The sequence below is a fragment of the Pleurodeles waltl genome, chromosome 8 (genome assembly GCF_031143425.1).
Source record: "Pleurodeles waltl isolate 20211129_DDA chromosome 8, aPleWal1.hap1.20221129, whole genome shotgun sequence".
Lineage (NCBI taxonomy): Eukaryota > Metazoa > Chordata > Amphibia > Caudata > Salamandridae > Pleurodeles > Pleurodeles waltl.
The window spans coordinates 507,567,636-507,587,178 of NC_090447.1; positions in this window are offsets into that span (position 1 = coordinate 507,567,636).

Below are 19,543 nucleotides of genomic sequence, written 5' to 3' on the forward strand. Positions count from 1 at the left end.
AGCATGCCACCAACTAGGTTGGTCGGTGAGGGGTCTTTGTAGCATATCCTAAGGGAGTTTCTTTTCACAATTTGAGTGTTTGGAACATCACGGAAGGACATGGACTCTTCAAAATGATCTATTACAAAACTATCTGTTTTTGCGGTGGGGCACCTGCGTTTTTTATCCCAGGTGCGGCAGTCATCTAAGGAAATCTACCAAACCCAGACATTTTTTAAAACTAGACACCCGGTGGAGTCCAAAGATGTGTGGCTTGCGTGGATCCCCAAACATTTTCTTAAACAGACTCCTGCAAACCTTAAAATTTGCTAAAGAAAGCATATTTCCCTCACTTTTCTTTGTAGGATCACTGTGTCAGTACAAATTTCCTACCACCCAATGTTCCCCTCGGTCTGCCGATAAAAATCACACCTCAATTGTGTGGGTGGCCCTAGTGCCGGCAACAGGAAAGGACCAAAAATGTGTAGAGACTGTGGGGATAGCACAGCGATTTGATAAGCACAATTTTGTTAATACATTTTTAGGCTGACTTTGCTTTGGGGACCCACACAAGGGAGGTACCGTTTTACTTGTAAGACTGAGCCGGCGTGGTAATCCTACAAAGAAAAGTGAGGAAAATATGTTTTTTTAAGTAAATTTTGAGGTTTTTAGGGAGTCTGGGTAGGAAAATGTCCTGTAATTCACATGCTAGTATAGGAACCCCGGAATTCAGAGATGTGCAAATAATCACTGCTTATCAACACCTTATCTTCTGCCCATTTTGGAAATACAAAGGTTTTCCCTGATATCTATTTTTCCACTCTTTAAATTTTACCTAATGAATTGCTGCATACCCGATATATACAATGAAAAACGATTGCACAATGCAGCTCATTTATTGGCTCTGGGTACCTAGGCTTCTTGATGAACCTACAAGCCCTATATATCCCCGCAACCAGAAGAGTCCAGCAGACGTAACGGTATATTGCTTTCACAATTCTGCCATAGCTGGAAAAAGTTACAGAAGAAAATGTGGACAGAAAGTGATCTTTTTTCACCTCAATTTCAATATTATTTTGTTTTAGCTGTTACTTTCTGTAGAAAAACCTTGAAGGATCTACAAAAATGATGCCTTGCTGAATTCAGAATTTTGTCTACTTTTTAGAACTGTTTAGCTGTCCAGGATCCAGCATTGGTTTCACACCCATTTGTGTCACTAACTGGAAGGAGGCTAAAAGCACACAAAATAGTAAACATGGGGTATGTCTTACTAAAATGTCAAAATTGTGTTAAAATTTGGTTTTCTGACTCAAGTCTGCCTGTTTCTGAAAGCTGGGAAGATGGTGATTTTAACACCACCAACCCTTTGTTGATGTCATTTTCAGGGGAAAAACACATGCTTTCATCTGCAGCCATTTTTTCCCATTTTTCTGAAGAAAAAAAAACAAAAATTTAGCAGTATTTTTGCTAATTTCTCGGTCTCCTCCAGAAGAACCCACAAACTCTGGGACCTTTAGAATCCCTAGGATGTTGGAAAAAAAGGACGTAAATTTGGCATGGATAGCTTAAGTGGACAAAAAGTTATGAGGGCCTAAGCGCGAACTACCCCAAGTAACCAAAAAAAGACTTGCCACCTGAAGGGGAAAAGGCCTGGCAGCAAAGGGGTTAAAGAACATCTTCGCCTTCTGTGCCATTTGAATCACCATCACATAACCCAAGTCCCTTTATCCAAAGCCTCAAGCATCGATCTTGGAATTATTAAGTGGCAGACCTAGAGGCTTCAGCTACATTATAAAATGCTCTGCCGAACATTTCTACTTTAATTATTTTTGCAGGTTTATATAGTATGAACACAGCCCAAGGCAGGCTGTGGGTTGCTTTACATGAGTACCAATTGCATAACACAAAGTCACATTCATTATTTTTTATATTTATTTTTAAGGCACAGGAAAATGTAGTCATTTGCAAATAATCACAGGATGTTGCGTAAATGCAAAATTCAAACCTGGTTTCCCAGTTCCAAAGTCAGCAGCTTTAGCCATAACACCACATTCTCCTCCAGTGCTCTGAACAAACGACCTTGTGCCTTCATCTGAAAAGGCTGATGATCTTTACACGGTGCATCATGACTGCCTCCCTTCACTCTCAGGCCTACTCTCTGGCGTCACTGGGAAAAGACAGCAGAATGTCAACCACCACACTTTCCCTCGGAGGCTTAAACGCATTTGGAGACTTCAACTTGATCCCCCAGTTCCAAAGTCGGCAGCTCTGGCCATAACTCCACATTATCTCCCGGCCTTGTGAACAAACAAAGCCACGACCCGGCGACTTCACTTGAAAAGGCGAATAGTCACTGACGACTGCCTCCCTTCACTCTGAGGTCTACCTTTGTGGTGTCACTTTAAAGGAACATTGAATATCAGCAACTGCCACCAATTCACTCTTGAGGCGTAATCGTTTTTGTGGCCTAAAGGCAGGAGCCTGCTTAAAGATTTTCATGCTCATGAAAACAGCAAAAAAAGTAAAAACATAAAAAGTAAACATGCCCGCTTCGAGAAAAAAAAACTAGCAAAAGACAAAGGAAAATCCCATATAGAACAAGAAAATAACCTAATACAACATAAAGAGGTGGGTTTGCAATAAAAAAACATTCAGTATAAATAATGTTTTAAATAAAACAACATTTTCTTCATTCATAACCATTGTGTCTGAAGATGCGTTTCAAATGTTGAGAAATATATTTAAAATAAAGTGCAAAGCTAATGTAGTTTAAAACATGTGTTAAATGAAAACAATTGTAGTAGACAATCATACTTAAGCATGCTAGGCATGAAACACTAACAAACTGGCATGTTATAGTTACCTTAACTAAAAGAATTGTAGAATTAGCACAAGGCTTGATCTTGACCTTTTGGAAGACTTGTTTTTCACAATGAATTGTTTTTTGCACAAATGTTTTTCTTCACATTTGTGCAGATATTTCCTCTTCAAAGACTACTGTTAGCTAATGAAAATGCTTGTTATTTAAAAGGATAGATATGAAAGATCACACATGAGGATATGGCCATGAATTGGAGGATGAATCACGAGAAACCAGATGAAATAGTTACACAAGACATTGTTGTAGCCTTAGAAGTTGCTGTCTGAGGTTTATAGTGTTCCTGTGTGAAGACGGATGGATGTGTTTCCATGGCATATCGGAAACGGATTGGTCAACTGAAGATAGAGAAAACAACTAGATTTGCAACATTAAACTTTGTGTGTCTATGATACTGTGTGTTCTTAGAGTATGACTACCACTTTTTTCCACACACTCTTCTATTCCCTTTTCCAAGCTCTTGTTAGAAACCTGCTCAGAGACTCTACTGAGTTTCTTGAGCCTCTGTTCATGGGAAGTTCTGTTTTGATTGATGTTTTTAATTGTAGAGCTGACCTTTAACGCTGAAGCAGTATGCTTCATGGTTGATTACTCTTGAATCAGAATGCTTTATGGGTTTCTAAAAATGACACCTTCTTCTTCTCATTTTTAGAAAACAGGATTTTTTCCTTTATGGAATGTGCTTAATGCATTTTATTGTGATTTATTCATTACTTAATTGATTATTGATCTCTAACTAGCATTTTAATGACTGCGAATAATACTCTTTGTATGATGAGTCTGGTAAAGTTGAACTACTAAAAGATAGTAGTATAAAACCATTTAACTCATACAAAATTCTCTTTATTGACTACTATACAATTCAGTAATTGTCATGATAAGCAAATGTGATGTACAGCTCCTGATTAATCTCCATCAACATAAAAGACACATCGATCTGAGTTGTAGGCAGCAGGGGTTTTCCCTTATGAGTTGTCTGGTTGTTGTAAACCAAAATGTAACTGAAAAATCACAGCACCTGCATGTCTTTTTTTTTTCTTCTGAAAAGTACTAAAACTGTAATTTTCATAGAAAATCCTCTTGATAGAGAAGAGGCAGTACTCTCCATACAACATAAAATTGTAGATGGGTAGCCATGAATAAACAGGAGGTTTTTAGCCTCAGGGTCCTGAGTGACACAAAAGACTCAAACTTTGCCGTTGATGTCTATGATGGAATTACTGTAAGAGTATTACAGCAATAATGCTAGAAATATGTAATATCATGTTAGCACACATTTTCACCACTCCATAATCTTATATAGTACTGATCTCCATGATCAAATGTGCAGATAAAAACACAATTGAACCTTGGCTGTACATGGTTAACAAGAGTGGCTGTGACTATAAAATTCGGAATATCGAGGATCCATGTGCACAAAGGGCGGTAGGGATTTTTTCTAAATATTGTTGTAACAATATTCTGTTTTCTCGATATACAGGATTCGACATTCCCAGCCTACACTATGGTTAACCATGTATAAATATTGTCAATGTAAAAAATGCAGAGCTAGACCAGTGTTTAGGACTCTCTAGCTCTGATTTAATATATTTTTGTATGGAGCATGTTGTGTTAAAAATAGTTAAAGCTTTAATGAATATTAATGTTATGAATGTCGTAATGTGTTACATTTTTTATTGTATTTTTATATAAATACGGGAAGATGTAATAATTGTGTTATATCAATTGATTGTAAAAACTTCATAAGGTTTGTAAAAACAAAATAATTTAATACATAAAAAATGCAGTGTTTTCCTGTCATACTTTTTCTTGATGTGCACCAGTCACAGTTTAAATCGTATAACGGCACAAAGGTGACTTTCATAAACGTCAAGGAAAAGCTCCTCTTTGGAATAGTTTAAAACAATGAGACCTTGGTCACAAAGCGAGTTTAAAAATATGACATAAATGACAGCTGTCGTGTAACTTAGACATCCCCTTCAGCTCATTGATGCAGGATACAGTCTTTAAAGCTGGTTTAGGATGTGGCAAACGTTTTTACAGATGAAGGGGCCTGACTTTAAACGTGGTATTCACAAAATGTCTTACCTTCCTAGCTGTCACATAAGGCATGCTCAGAATTAGATGGTCCAAAAATACATCCCAGAAATTCATATATGATTTGATTTGTTAAATCCATGTACATTTAGCGTTTTATTACGGTTGGTGATTATAGATTTTTCTGCCTGCAGAAGGAGACATAAAAATAAAACATACCGGGTGGCAGCCTGTCACTGTGTATGCAAATATATGAATGATTTAGGGTCTGCTTTCCCATATGGCTAAAAGCAAATCTGGCTATGGAGCTGTGAACCTCATTGACCTTGGACACAGAAAATGTACACCCCAGGATCGGTAAAATTCAGATTTACTCTGGGTCAAACTGAATATGTTGGACAACGGAATGCTGCTCAAGGGACATGGATCAAATAGTGCTTTGAAAAGGAGCTAAAGAGAGCAACACGGCAGCCTCCCTGATATGTAAACATAAGTTTGGGGTGCATTTGAATGTATCATACGATTTAGAGTGAGCAATAAATCGTAAAATACGGAAATGCGGTCCTCTGTGGAGAATCATCTGGGGGAAAAGCTATCTTTTCTTCATTGACGATAGTGAATTTCAGAAGCTCACATTTAAAAATCTAATATATATATTACCCCAGAGTAAGATTTTTATGGCATCTGGTGAATACCGCCTATTAGACTTTTTAACTTGGGAATTAAGCATAGTTTGTGTAATCGGTATTAACACACATAATTCCGCATCTTTTGCCTTTTCTAGGAGCCCCCATATATGTTGGCAGGTTTAACCTGCCGGACTTTATCATAGCAAAACTGTGAGGGTGTGATAATAATCACACAACTCATAATTCTGATTTCTGTGCAAACACATGCATGCTCATGGATCGGAATGTCGAGCTGCACTTGTAACCAGGGCGTAATTCATCACTGAGAGTAAGGGACTTATTTGCATGAAGTTGATAAACAGGTTAAAAAGGGTAGTCTTTACTGCCTCGGTAATAGTACCTTCTCGGTTCTGGAACATAATCAGAGACAAAAACATCCCTTGGCAAATGTGTCTCCTCCCAAAAAGCTGACTGGGGGAACAACTGGTGCAGAATGCACATTCCTGAAGAAAGAAATTCCTGGAAGAAGGTTAAAACTTATTACAGTGTAACGTTATACATTATTACAGTGCTAGGTTTCTGAAGACTGATCGTAACCACATTTTGAAAAGATGTGTGGTGCCCTTAAAATTAATCTGTTGCTGCTTTAAGACATTTTGTGGGAAGATTTATTCATAATTACACCTATACAATCAGAAGTCACAATGGTTTGTATTTGCTTGACATATTTAAAAATATATATTTATTGTGCATAAAAGTGCAGATATGAATATTGATACATCAGTATTACAGATCCAAACCTTCAAATGATCATCAGCACTTAACAATTACTACTACTATTAATTACCACTTTGTTTTACACTTTGCGTGAACATCGATTCCCCAGAGTCATAGAGCATATTATTTTATGTACAATATTTAGGAGGCATTGTTTTCGTATCCAAGAGGTAGATCTTTGTGGGAGGAGGCGACAACATAAAAATCAGGTACGTGAAACTCTCACCTCAGAGCATAAATATAGTTATACCAGACAAAAATTCCAAGATGCATTTTGTTGTTCAAATGAGCACATATTTCATAAATGCTTAAAGGACAATTCCTCAGCTGATGGTTAAAAGAATTACATTAGGGAATTAATAGTTATCAGATTCCTCACAATGGTTGTGAGTTTCAAATTATGATACATTTATGTCAATACCACATCATTTCTTGCTACAGTAAAAGTCTTACCATCACTTGGCCACAGCTGGACTTTTCTGTGCCCGCTTCAAGTCAACCTTGAATGTGGAAGACTAAGGGCCTGATTTAGAGTTTGGCGGATGGGTTACTCATTACAAACATTGCGTATATCCTGTCTGCTGTATTACAAGTGCATTACTTTATATGGAAATTGCAATACAGTGGACGGGATATCCATCACATTTGTGACAGAGTAACCTGTCTGCTGAACTGTAAATCAGGCCCTAAGTTCTCTGTGTAACTCTCTGATTGCTTTGGCAGTCAGTTTTGGGGAGTTTGGGGAAGGGAGTAGGGGTCTTTATTGCCACAGAGGTCTACATCTACACTACTCTTTTCTTATTGTTTAATTTGGCATATGTATAGTAATTCCAGGGCATGACCAAGAAATAGGCTTATTCAGTGTTTAACCTGTAAAAGAATAAGTGGCCAAAGTTTTTCTCAGAAGTTGCCCACCACTGCTGCCAAATGGGGGGGGGGCTGTGAATACCTTAGGCTGTAAAATCCTGATTCCACCTCAAGCCTATTTCCTCCACCACCATAAGCTCCCCATATTTCACTTTTACAGGTTTACTTCTTATCCCTCCTTGACACTGTTTTCCTATATTTCTCTTTCCACTTCTTTCCAACTTTCTGCCTTCCTCCCTCATCCTCTTGGTCAAAGTCTGCAAAGAAAAAAAAGTCCCAGTCCCCCCAAAAAATTGAGTGCCGCTGGGTCCCAACAGCAACTACCAAGCACAGGGCTGATCACACCTTTTCCTGGCATAGCATACCGCCACTCTGTGATGTCCTGCAGTTACCAGAATGGCTACAATTGGTTGCTGGCACTGACTGACTGCATCATCCAGTGAGAAAACTGTAGTCTTATTTACATTTATTCGCTGTGGTTTGTGACTCCCTTGTTCTGCTTGTTGAGCGGGTACAGTGGTTGTTTTTGCACCTCCCCCTACTTCTCTGAGTATGGCAGTGCTGAAACACGATTTCTGCTGAAGGTACCCTGCCTGCCAGAGATACAGTACAAGCTGACACACTAGATGGGGCATTGTATAAGTCCTAACACTTTGTGTGGGGGAGAGGCTGCAAGTGCTGAGTAGAAGGACAGCAGTCATGATGCTTGGGAAGACTAGTAGTACTTTTAGCTGCACTTGAACTACATTGAAGTGGTTTGCTGTGATTACCTGTGGGCACTAAAGGACAAAGAGATGTGTGAGCCTGTGCACTGGGCATAGCAGCTCCACTGCTAATCCCCAATGAGCACAGAGTTGATAAGGTGGGACCAGGTGGATCTCTCAGTGGTTGCCATCTTCTAGAGAGGCGAAAATTAGTGCTTGGTCAGTGACAGAGAGAAAGGAATTCAACTCACAACTTGGTAAACCTATCGGAGAAGGTAACGCTGAAGAGTCTTTGGCTATTCAAAGTGAAAAGGGAGGCAAAATCGTTCCCCTATTGAAAAGTGTTAATTGAAGTTCTGGCAGGTGCTGCAAATTCCTGGTATCATCTTGTTGAATTTTCATGTTTATAAAACAGCAGATATTCTGCAGCAATCAGCAGGAAGGCTACAGAGTGCTCCTGAGTTTTAGATATTATCAGAGGCAAACTCAAATATAAGATGTGAAAGCATGCCTACGGGTAGTGGTTAATGCCACCTTCAATGTAATAACATAGTTGCCCACTGATGGGTTGATCTAATGCAAGTAATAGGAAGATGTCAGAGACTGCTAGAAAGACCAGAAAGGAAACTTGTGCCAGAAGCTTAGAAAGTATGCATAATAGGCTGGTGCATGGAAGTAGCAGTGAAAGTGCTGACAATACTATGGATTAAGGTAGAACAAGAACTTAGAACACCATTACGGTGACAGGCACCAAACTTCTCATTTTACACAAGTAGAATGCAATGACAGAAAAGCAAGCCCAATGCTTGGGCTCCCATTGGACTACTGGATACAAAAAAGCATGATTGCAGAAAAGATCTCATTTGAACAAAATAACTCCCACGAGACCCAAAAGCAGTGCTCGACCTTTGAGGATGTAAAATGGAATTTGCTTGTGAATCATTACTTCCTCCAGCCAGGATTAAAATACATGACTAGAAGACATGACTTATCCTTGATGATACTGAATCTGCAGTACAGTATATTTGAACAATGCATTATAGAAGATAAAGACTAAGGATAATATGATATGTGGCTGCTAACGCGGTTGGTTTAACCGATTATAACATGCAATATGTTTTCTTTTTATGCTTATATAGTTGTCTACCACTAATGATTCTCATGTGTGGTGGTAGATTGATTAGGAGGTCCTACTATTGTACCTAAACTCTGCACAGAATTGTCATAGTTCAGCAAGCAGTGTAGTGTTCATGAGTACCTTTCATTGTGTTGATTGTTTTCTGTTTGCTCCTGTATGTGGGGAAGTTAGTGATTGCCTGAACACCATCACTGTGATTTTTCTAATCTGTCATACCACAAAATTCTAGAATGCATCACAGTATGCATTACTTACATGATCACCCACACATTCTTTCACATTTTGGTTTATCTACCACCCTCCTGATATCAACAAACACGTCATCCCTCATTTGCACAGCATACATCTCCAATGCCAACATTACCTCAATTGGTTAGTTCATCTTCTTCAACACCAAGGGCAAGAGAGTCTTCTTTCTGAATCTCTCTCAGCATCTCTCAAACTCTCCTCGCACCTCTATGCATGTATCCACATCCTCTTAGATAACCGTTTCCTTGACTGCTACTTACCTCCTTCCCATGACCCAACAGATCTCTTTGCTCTTTAATGACGCACATCCTTAAACTCATTCACAAGCAATACCCTAACGTTCAACTAGCACCTCCATGTCCTTCAAAACCATCACAACATAAACCCCACAGCAATTCCAGATATATAGCTACGTCAATACATGTATTGATACTGACAAACATTTGGTTACATGGACTCTTTAATTTACCGTCCACTCAAAAATATCCACTCTGAAAACTCAACCACAAGTTAATATCAAGACACTAGACCTTACCTCCTTAAAGCATGAGTTTTAAAAGTTTGAGAAAAATTGTTTCCCTCCATCCTCCCACCCCCCATGAAGTCAGTGGTTCCTCACAGCAGCACACCATAAACGGAACTGGGAAACACATACAGCCAGATGAGATCATTGGAAACCATAAAAAATCCACGTTTGACTTCCTCCATAATGTCACAGAATTCTGGTATCTTGAGACAGCCTGAAATCATAGCTATATACAGTTTAACCAATACTTACATGTCCCGCCTGAACATACTAAAAACCAGGCAGAACGTAATCTTTCAACACCCATTTGCATGTTTGACTATTGCCATTGAACCTGTATTTGCGTCTTGAGTTTCATTGAGAACAGCCACAGCGTGAGTTATAATGGGAATTTTCATAGGAGCGCAGTTATAATGCCAATTCGTCTCATAAAACAAAATTTAAATTTTATGAAGAGCTGTAAACTATAGGGAAATGTGTACCATTGCAAATGTTTTGCTCTTGCGTTCGTGCAAAAATTATGTTTGTGCTTGAAAACAATACGGAATATGCATGCCTGTTTACTCTGTCACATACATTGAAATTGAAAATTGATTTTACATTTTATATTTATGTTGTTGGAAAGGGTTTAAATATCAGATCAGCAGAATTACGCTCAATACAAAGAAACAACCAAACGATCAAAACGACGGAAGCACGATGACTAATGAAAATAGTTACTGAGCTCAAAGGAAGAGGAACGGTAAATGCAATTTTACTGAGAATATGTCAAGTAAAACCGCTACTCGCAAAACTATAAAAAAAGAACATCTGTACAAATTCAAAGAGACATGGGAGCACATAAAGGATAAAAGTAAAAGCTATACTAATGCAAGGGGCTACCTCTAACATGTTTGGTTCCTAAACTTTTCCTAACATTGTAAATTATCTGTCTTATGGAACAATGTATTTATTTATTGATTTATTTTGAGATTGAGTGAGAAACACATCTGGCTCTAATATTGCTCAGTGGGTTGTGCGGTGGTTGCAGTTTGTTTTTCTAAATCGGACTGGCACTCTGACTGCGTTCTTAGTGCCAGACGGTCTAAACATTAGAGATCTGTGATTTCAAAATAATATAAAAAGTGTAACACTTTGCCAATTCACTTGTACAGATCGCTGAGGTGAAAGGGCTGCCTCCTAAATAGGTACTGAAGCTGCAGGGTAGGGTAATAGACTCCACTGAAAATATGGGTGCCAGGGGATTCTGGGTTGAGCACCCCAAGAAGTCATGTCCATGATCCTCACTGTGGTATTATGGCACCTCGAGATATTGATTTTGATGAACGCAGAAGATTGCCCATGACGTAACAAAATACGCACAGTGGGGGTACCGGAGAGCACCAAGAGAGAGTCTTCCACTCAATTTGTAACTACCTGGCTGACCTCAGGGGTACAGAGTAATGAGCTGTCTCCATGCTCACAGATGAAAGGGCACATAGGTCCCTGGTGTAGAAACCACCGCTGGGAGGCACACATCTTTAACTTTGTTGACAGTGAGACATTGTCAGAGCTTCTACGCTGCAGGAAAATCTGGCGTGGGAATCAGCCCGCGTGATGGTCTTCCCTGATTACACGGTCAAACTTCAACAGGAGAGACGCACCTTTCTGTCTGTTAAACAGAAGCTTTGTGCCATTCAGATTAAATACATGTTGCTTCTTCCTGCATGGCTGAAGGTAATCTACCAAAACAAGGCCCATATTTATACTTTTTGGCGCAAACCTGCGCTAATGCAGGTTTGTGCCAAAAAGTATAGCGTCATTCCTAGACGCCGGCCGGGCACTATATTTATGGAATGGCGCTAGCCATAGCCGGCGCTGCAGGGCAATGGAGGTGTAGGGCGAACTAGGGCTTGTGCGGCAAATTATGGCGCTATACTGTTTAGAGGGAAAAAAATTGCCTCTAGGCAGTGTCGCACCATTTTCTGGCTCACATGCCCCATGGACATGGCTCCTGTCTTAGTAAAGACAGGAGCCATGCCCACCACCCCAATGGCCATGCCCAGGGGGCAAATGTCCCCTGGGCATGGCCACTGGGGCCAGAGCCGTGCAGGGGCACCAAGTCAGGGCCCCCAAGCGGTGTTGGCCGGAAAAAAAATATATACTCACCCGGACTTACATTGGATGGGTCCCCCATCCATAGGTGACCTCCTGGTGTGGGTAGGGGTGGGTGGGGGTGTCCCTGGGGACAGGGAAGGGCACCTGTGGGCAATTTCCATGGTCTCTGACCATGGAAATCTGCCTACAGGTCCCCTTATGCCTCCTGATACCCAGGCGTTAAATAATGGCGCTAAGCAAGCTTAGCGCCATTATTTAAGGCTGCCATCCCCCCATGCTGGATTATAGCACGGGGATAAATATGGCGCAAAGGCCATATCGTCCTTTTCTGGACGGGAATGCCTACCTTGCATCTCATTGAAGCAAGGTTGGTTTTCCCCTCCAGAAAACAACGTAAACCCCATAACTTTGGCACCAGACGTGTCTAGGGCCAAAGTATAAATATGGAGTTCGGTTTGCGCTGCATTAGCGTAAAAAAATGATGCAAATTCAGTCCAAAACGAGTATAAATATTCGCCCAAGACTCTATTTTTGACACACCGGAAGTGGCTTGGACGTGGCAGGAGGAGAGACCCCCTCACAGACATGCTGGGCCTTCCTCGCCCTCATGTTTTGCTGCAAGCCAGGAATGGGGAAAGTTGTCAGTACCGTCTCATGAGGAGGAAGAGCCATTTTGTGACTGGCATGGAGGAAACTCTGGGGCCCCACCATTCACTAATCCAGATATAACGCATGACAGGGCTCCCCCTTCCCTGACCGCACTGTGAACCTTTGCCCTCTGACATTCTATGCTCTTGGGTCTATCAAGGAACTATCACCTTGTTAATGAAGCGGAAGGGTAAGCGGCTGACCACGCGGCCACTCCTTTATTCTTATAATCCTTTTTCTTTTTATGTCTTTCTCTCTTGCATTTCCAGTATGTGTGGTTAGCAGGGTTGCTAGGGAAATGGTACAACGGAACAAAGTTGAGGTTTGGTCACCCAGTTGGCAGCAGTTTCTAGTTTATCCCACGGAAGGTACTTCATATTTAAGAGGTAAGGAGGCGGGTTTATTTTCTAGTTGTCGTTGCACCTATAGCGGACATGGTTATACACAGACAGGACAGACTTTGGGCCCTGTTTGCCACTTCTCCTTCCTTACCATTATGATGAACCCAATGACCCAACAGGTTGAAACTGGCGGGTCAGGCATGGTTTGTCTCCTGCCCTGGAATGTTAAACATGTGGCACCTCATACATACAGGGGAGCAGAGTTACAGCTCCTACTCTGGGACTCCAGGGATCTTCTCTCTGCTGTACTATTTCCTTATGCCCACCTCAGAATCCCACAGGGTACACAACACTTACATATATGCACAAGTTCTTTCGGACCATTCTCCCCTATAACTACAGATGCAAATTGGCCTGCAGCATTCAGGGCTGGGTTAGCACCTAAATGCGTAGTGAGTCCAAGAGGTCGAGGCTCGGACCCACATTCATATATAGGCATACAAAGGTATGTGGATACCAACTTGGGTGCAGTTGAATCCCGGACACCTTTTGGAAGGCCTTAAAGGCCACCATACATGGTAACATCATTGGCTATGTCTCAGGCAGGCTCAAGAAATGGAGGCAGGAAATGAATGACCTAAAGAATCATATTGTGGGTCTGGAGACGCTTCACACCACATGGTTCTCTTACTGTCCCGAGAGATACCCTGCACCAACATAAGGTGTTATGACAACTGTTGATGGGTGATGGCAGAACAGCTTGATTTGCCACACAGAGTATCTATCAAAGGGATGACAAGACCAGTAAGACCCTGCATTGGCTTTGCACCAGCTCTGCATATTGCACACCTGTTGCTTACAAAAAGGGGGGCAAGCATGTGGTGGCACAGCTATTGTCCAGTACTTTCTCACCTATTACACAAAGCTATACACTCAACCATGGGGGTGGGGGCTGAGGTCCTCCATGACTTTGTGAAAGATGTGCTTGTGCGTCCTCTGACAGACTCAGAATGAGACTCACTAGAGAAAAAGTTAACCACGAGGAACTGGAAGATTCGCTGTCTCAGCTCCACTGGGAAAAACCCTGGGGCCTAACGGTCTCCCAGTGGAATTTTTCAAGACCTATAGAGCTCTGCTTTTAGACCCCCTTGAGAATATGTTCAAACAGGCCCAGGAAATAGCGTGCTCTCTGACAATCTCCGACTACCTAAAATGGTTGTTATACCCAAGCAGGGGCACCCACCTGATGGATGTTCATCATACCACCCGTCATCCCTAACTTGGTACAGAGGTTAAGATCTGGGCCAAGGCTTTAGCTAACAGGTTACACTCTGTGATTACTAATTGGATCACGCTGATCAGTCTGGCTTCATGCCTAGGAGGGCCATGTGCCATAACATATGGCAGGTTTACAATGTACTGGCAACAGCACATGGACTTCCAGGATCACCTCCATTCCTGTTGGTGGAATTTCATAAGGCATTTGACTCCATCCTATGGGATTATCTATTTTGCCTGTTGCAGAAACTTAATTTTGGACCAAAATTCATTTCCTGGACACGACTGCTATATACTAATATTCAGGCGAGAGTGAGAGTGGGAGTTGCATTGTCCAGCACTTTCCCTTTGCCCAGCGGGATGAGGCATGGTTGCTCCGCCGCCTCTGCTGTCTTTTTTCACAATTGAGCCCCTTGTAGGAAGGCTGAGGGTGGATGCTCTGATGAGGGGATTGGAGTGGGTGCCAGGGATCTTAGACAGGATCTCTTTGTATGCAGGCGACATCCTGTTCTGTTTTTTACGATCTCCCTGACTCAGATCTTCAAGGTCTCTGAATTTGGGAGATTTGTGGGGGCTTTTCTGAGCTCTGTATTTATAAATCCAAATCCTTAATATATCTCTTGGCCTGTCCCTCATCAACGCTTGAATGATCCGGCTCGGCCCACAAGGCTTTTAATATCTGGGAGTATATGTAACTGAGAAGCCCATTTGGGCGTAGGAATACAACATTCAGTGCCATGTTGAATAGGTAACCCAGGATGTAGGTGTTTGTCTACCCTTGGGCGATTGGCTTTCTATAAGATGGTTGTCCTGGCTTGCCTGCTGCTGCTGTATCTGTTGCAAAACTACCCCTTCCCACTCCCTCCTTGTTTTTCGTAAACTAGACGCCTTGCTTTGAGACTTCCTATGGCAACACCGTACCGCAAGAATCGCCCTATCCAAGTGCTAGAAGTCCTTATATAATGGTGCTATTGCGAATCCAGAAATACTTTTCTACTATAGGGCATCACACCTCATTGTAATAAATTAGTGGTGGTTCAGAACTGTCCATGATGCCGCCTACACTACTGAGCAACATGCGATGCAGGAAATTCCCCTTTAGCATTTGCTTTAATTCTGGAAAACCTAATAAAATGTTGTCATGGAAGGTGAAAGGTTCAATGGATGGGTGGGTGGATGAATGGATGGATGAGAGTGTGATGGAGAAATTATGTGATGTAAGGTTGAGCGGGAAAACTGTGTCGCTACAGATTTGGATCAAAGTGTGAGGTAGTTTAATTAGTTTAATTTTCTGGTATAGATTTCACTGGGCTCCGAAGAATGGGATAAGGTGTGGACCTGCTGCAGTGCCAATCTATGTGTTTTGCAGCACCAATTATTTTTTTGTCCACCTTCTTGGAGTACCTTTGGCAATTATGGTAAGCAATGATCACTGAGCCGACCTACGTGACTGAAACACAGAGGGGCCTATTTAAAAGAAGTGGTGCTGCACCCAGGGCAGCACCCCCTTCCTTGCGCCCCTTAGCACCCCCCTACTGCCACCATGTGTGAGAAATTTTTAAAATATGGCGCACTATGGTGCAGGGTAGGGGGTAATAGCAGCAACATTTTTGACGCTATTGATGTACTATTTTGTCACTAACCCTCTACAGTACATAGGTGCCCATTAGAAATAATAGTGTGCCCCCTTTTAACGCCTGCTCTGAGCAGGCGTTGAAAATGGGGCAAAAAAATGAGGCAAAGAAATCTTTTAGATTAGATTTTCATCCCCCCTAACATGAGAACACCACCTTCAATACATCTTGCCTGGCGCAGGCATAATGTGGCGTAAGAGGTTACAAAGCTGTGCAATGCATGCATTGCGCCGCTTTGGAAACCCGGTGTGGTGATTTTGGCCTCTATGGGCCATGTTCGTTTTTTTTTTAAAATGACACTAATGTGGGGCAAGGAGGCGCTAGGCCCCCTCAAATCTGGGCTGTAATTTGTGAACTGTAAAAGGTGCCCTGGTTTAAATGTAAACTTCGTAGAAGACGGAAGCGGCCTACATTGAAACTTCTTGGCTGCATTTCAGCACCTGAAATAACAATAGCACGTCATTTCGGAATGCATGTCTGTAAGGGGGCTCCATCGGTCACATACTTGATTTTACTAGCACTTTTGGGTGGGCGTATTTTAGCCTATTCTACTTGTCTTGAAATTGCTTTCGTGCATCCATTACAAAGACAGCATCGATGGGCTCCCCAATGTGCTTTTTATTTATCACATATGCTGTTAAGGATATCTACATTTGTGATGTATAATAGATACCTTGGCAGTCTATTCTCGTGTGATTATAAATGTCCAAAAGCAAATTTGATGCGTGAAGAACCAGCCACATCCTAGAAGTCCTTATATAATGGTGCTATTGCGAATCCAGAAATACTTTTCTACTATAGGGCATCACACCTCATTGTAATAAATTAGTGGTGGTTCAGAACTGTCCATGATGCCGCCTACACTACTGAGCAACATGCGATGCAGGAAATTCCCCTTTAGCATTTGCTTTAATTCTGGAAAACCTAATAAAATGTTGTCATGGAAGGTGAAAGGTTCAATGGATGGGTGGGTGGATGAATGGATGGATGAGAGTGTGATGGAGAAATTATGTGATGTAAGGTTGAGCGGGAAAACTGTGTCGCTACAGATTTGGATCAAAGTGTGAGGTAGTTTAATTAGTTTAATTTTCTGGTATAGATTTCACTGGGCTCCGAAGAATGGGATAAGGTGTGGACCTGCTGCAGTGCCAATCTATGTGTTTTGCAGCACCAATTATTTTTTTGTCCACCTTCTTGGAGTACCTTTGGCAATTATGGTAAGCAATGATCACTGAGCCGACCTACGTGACTGAAACACAGAGGGGCCTATTTAAAAGAAGTGGTGCTGCACCCAGGGCAGCACCCCCTTCCTTGCGCCCCTTAGCACCCCCCTACTGCCACCATGTGTGCGCAATTTTTAAAATATGGCGCACTATGGTGCAGGGTAGGGGGTAATAGCAGCAACATTTTTGACGCTATTGATGTACTATTTTGTCACTAACCCTCTACAGTACATAGGTGCCCATTAGAAATAATAGTGTGCCCCCTTTTAACGCCTGCTCTGAGCAGGCGTTGAAAATGGGGCAAAAAATGAGGCAAAGAAATCTTTTAGATTAGATTTTCATCCCCCCTAACATGAGAACACCACCTTCAATACATCTTGCCTGGCGCAGGCATAATGTGGCGTAAGAGGTTACAAAGCTGTGCAATGCATGCATTGCGCCGCTTTGGAAACCCGGTGTGGTGATTTTGGCCTCTATGGGCCATGTTCGTTTTTTTTTAAAAATGACACTAATGTGCGGCAAGGAGGCGCTAGTCCCCCCTCAAATCTGGGCTGTAATTTGTGAACTGTAAAAGGTGCCCTGGTTTAAATGTAAACTTCGTAGAAGACGGAAGCGGCCTACATTGAAACTTCTTGGCTGCATTTCAGCACCTGAAATAACAATAGCACGTCATTTCGGAATGCATGTCTGTAAGGGGGCTCCATCGGTCACATACTGGATTTTACTAGCACTTTTGGGTGGGCGTATTTTAGCCTATTCTACTTGTCTTGAAATTGCTTTCGTGCATCCATTACAAAGACAGCATCGATGGGCTCCCCAATGTGCTTTTTATTTATCACATATGCTGTTAAGGATATCTACATTTGTGATGTATAATAGATACCTTGGCAGTCTATTCTCGTGTGATTATAAATGTCCAAAAGCAAATTTGATGCGTGAAGAACCAGCCACATCCTTAACTATGCTCCACTTGTTTGCACTTTTGGGGGGTTTGTTCTTAAAGGTGGGCAAGCCAACAAATTAACAGGGAGAGCCTAGCCAGAGGCAAACCAAGGGCGTAATTTGGCTCTACAAGACCCTGGAAGAGCTGAGCCATGAACATATTTGGCATAAATTTGGCATCAAATCATGCTAAAAGCATAATTTAAAAATAGAACAAAGCTTTTTCAAAAGATGAAAAAGAGTATTTTTTGACATACTGCAGTGTTTCACGTTAGGACATCAGATTATCTCAAGTCATAGAGTAGCTATTCAAAGTTTTTAAACAAGAACTTAGAATCATTTCAGCCTCCTTATGTGTGGCCTAGATTCTTATTGAAAGTGGAGTAACATAATTGCATATTAAGTAAACCACAAAAGATGGTTGTATAGTGCACATCCTTAACTCATGAATTTCAATTTACTCTCATAGGTGTTAGTGAAAAAGGAGTGGTGAAGTAAAATATTTAACTAGGATCCCGCAATTTGGTCAAAAGCAGAGTCGGCACTCTTCACGCCGGTGTCTACATCACCCCTGCCCTGCGCCGCCGCTCTGCTCCAAATCGAAGAGCGCCTCGTCGGATAATTCAGCTGAGCGTCGATAGCAGGAGAAGCACTTGAAAAGCTAATCTTTCTCACCGACCTCTACCTCCTCTGCACTGAGACGGCCGATTATACCTGCATTGCAATACGCCATTCCAAACCCACTCCAGTTGAGGTGGCGTTTAACAAAAGGTTAAAGTGGCATTATAGTTAGGATAACATTTCAGTGACAGCGTAATTTTTAAAACTCATAATGCATTGAAATTCACCCGTTATAGCTATCTGTAGTGACTGTAACTTCTGCCTTAAGGTAGCTATAACTCAAGCCTCTGCCATGCACAGACGTCTCATCAATTATGTCATTTCAAATGTTGCAGTAATGTTATCAATGATTATAGAACATGTGATGAGTGACGTAATATATGGGGTAAATAGATGTGCATTGTTAGTAGCAGTGCGCCCCCTCCCTTTTGTCTGAACCTCGGCCCCAGGGATGGAGTCCCTGGGGCCTCCGTGAGGCTATGGGAGATGGGACAAGGCATACCCTTCCTTTTGAATTCACAGCAGCCCCCATCCGCCATCACGTTTATTTTTACATGCTGCAGTCCAGCGGGATTCCCAAAGTCTCCCATGGGATCTCAGAGTTAAAAATAAATAAATTGGAAAACATTATTTTGGACCCAGGAGCAGCCATCTGGGACACCACCCAGAGGACCCAGGGGAACAGGGTATCATTACTCAGCCCCCTTATATATTTTAAAAAAAGTAAACGCAGGACCGGGGACTAAGCCAGGCAGCCAATTAGAGTGCTGGCAACTGCAGGACATGTCTCTCATGGGAGCAAATTGGCCAAAGGGGAAAAAAGCCTCCTAGGCCAATCTGAATGCTCTACGTTTTTTTAATTGGGTTTGAGGGATGCTCACAAGAGTCCCAGGAACCCTACCATCCAGATATACAAATATTTTTGAGACTTAATATATTAAAAACTACTGAACAGAGTTACACCAAATCACAAAA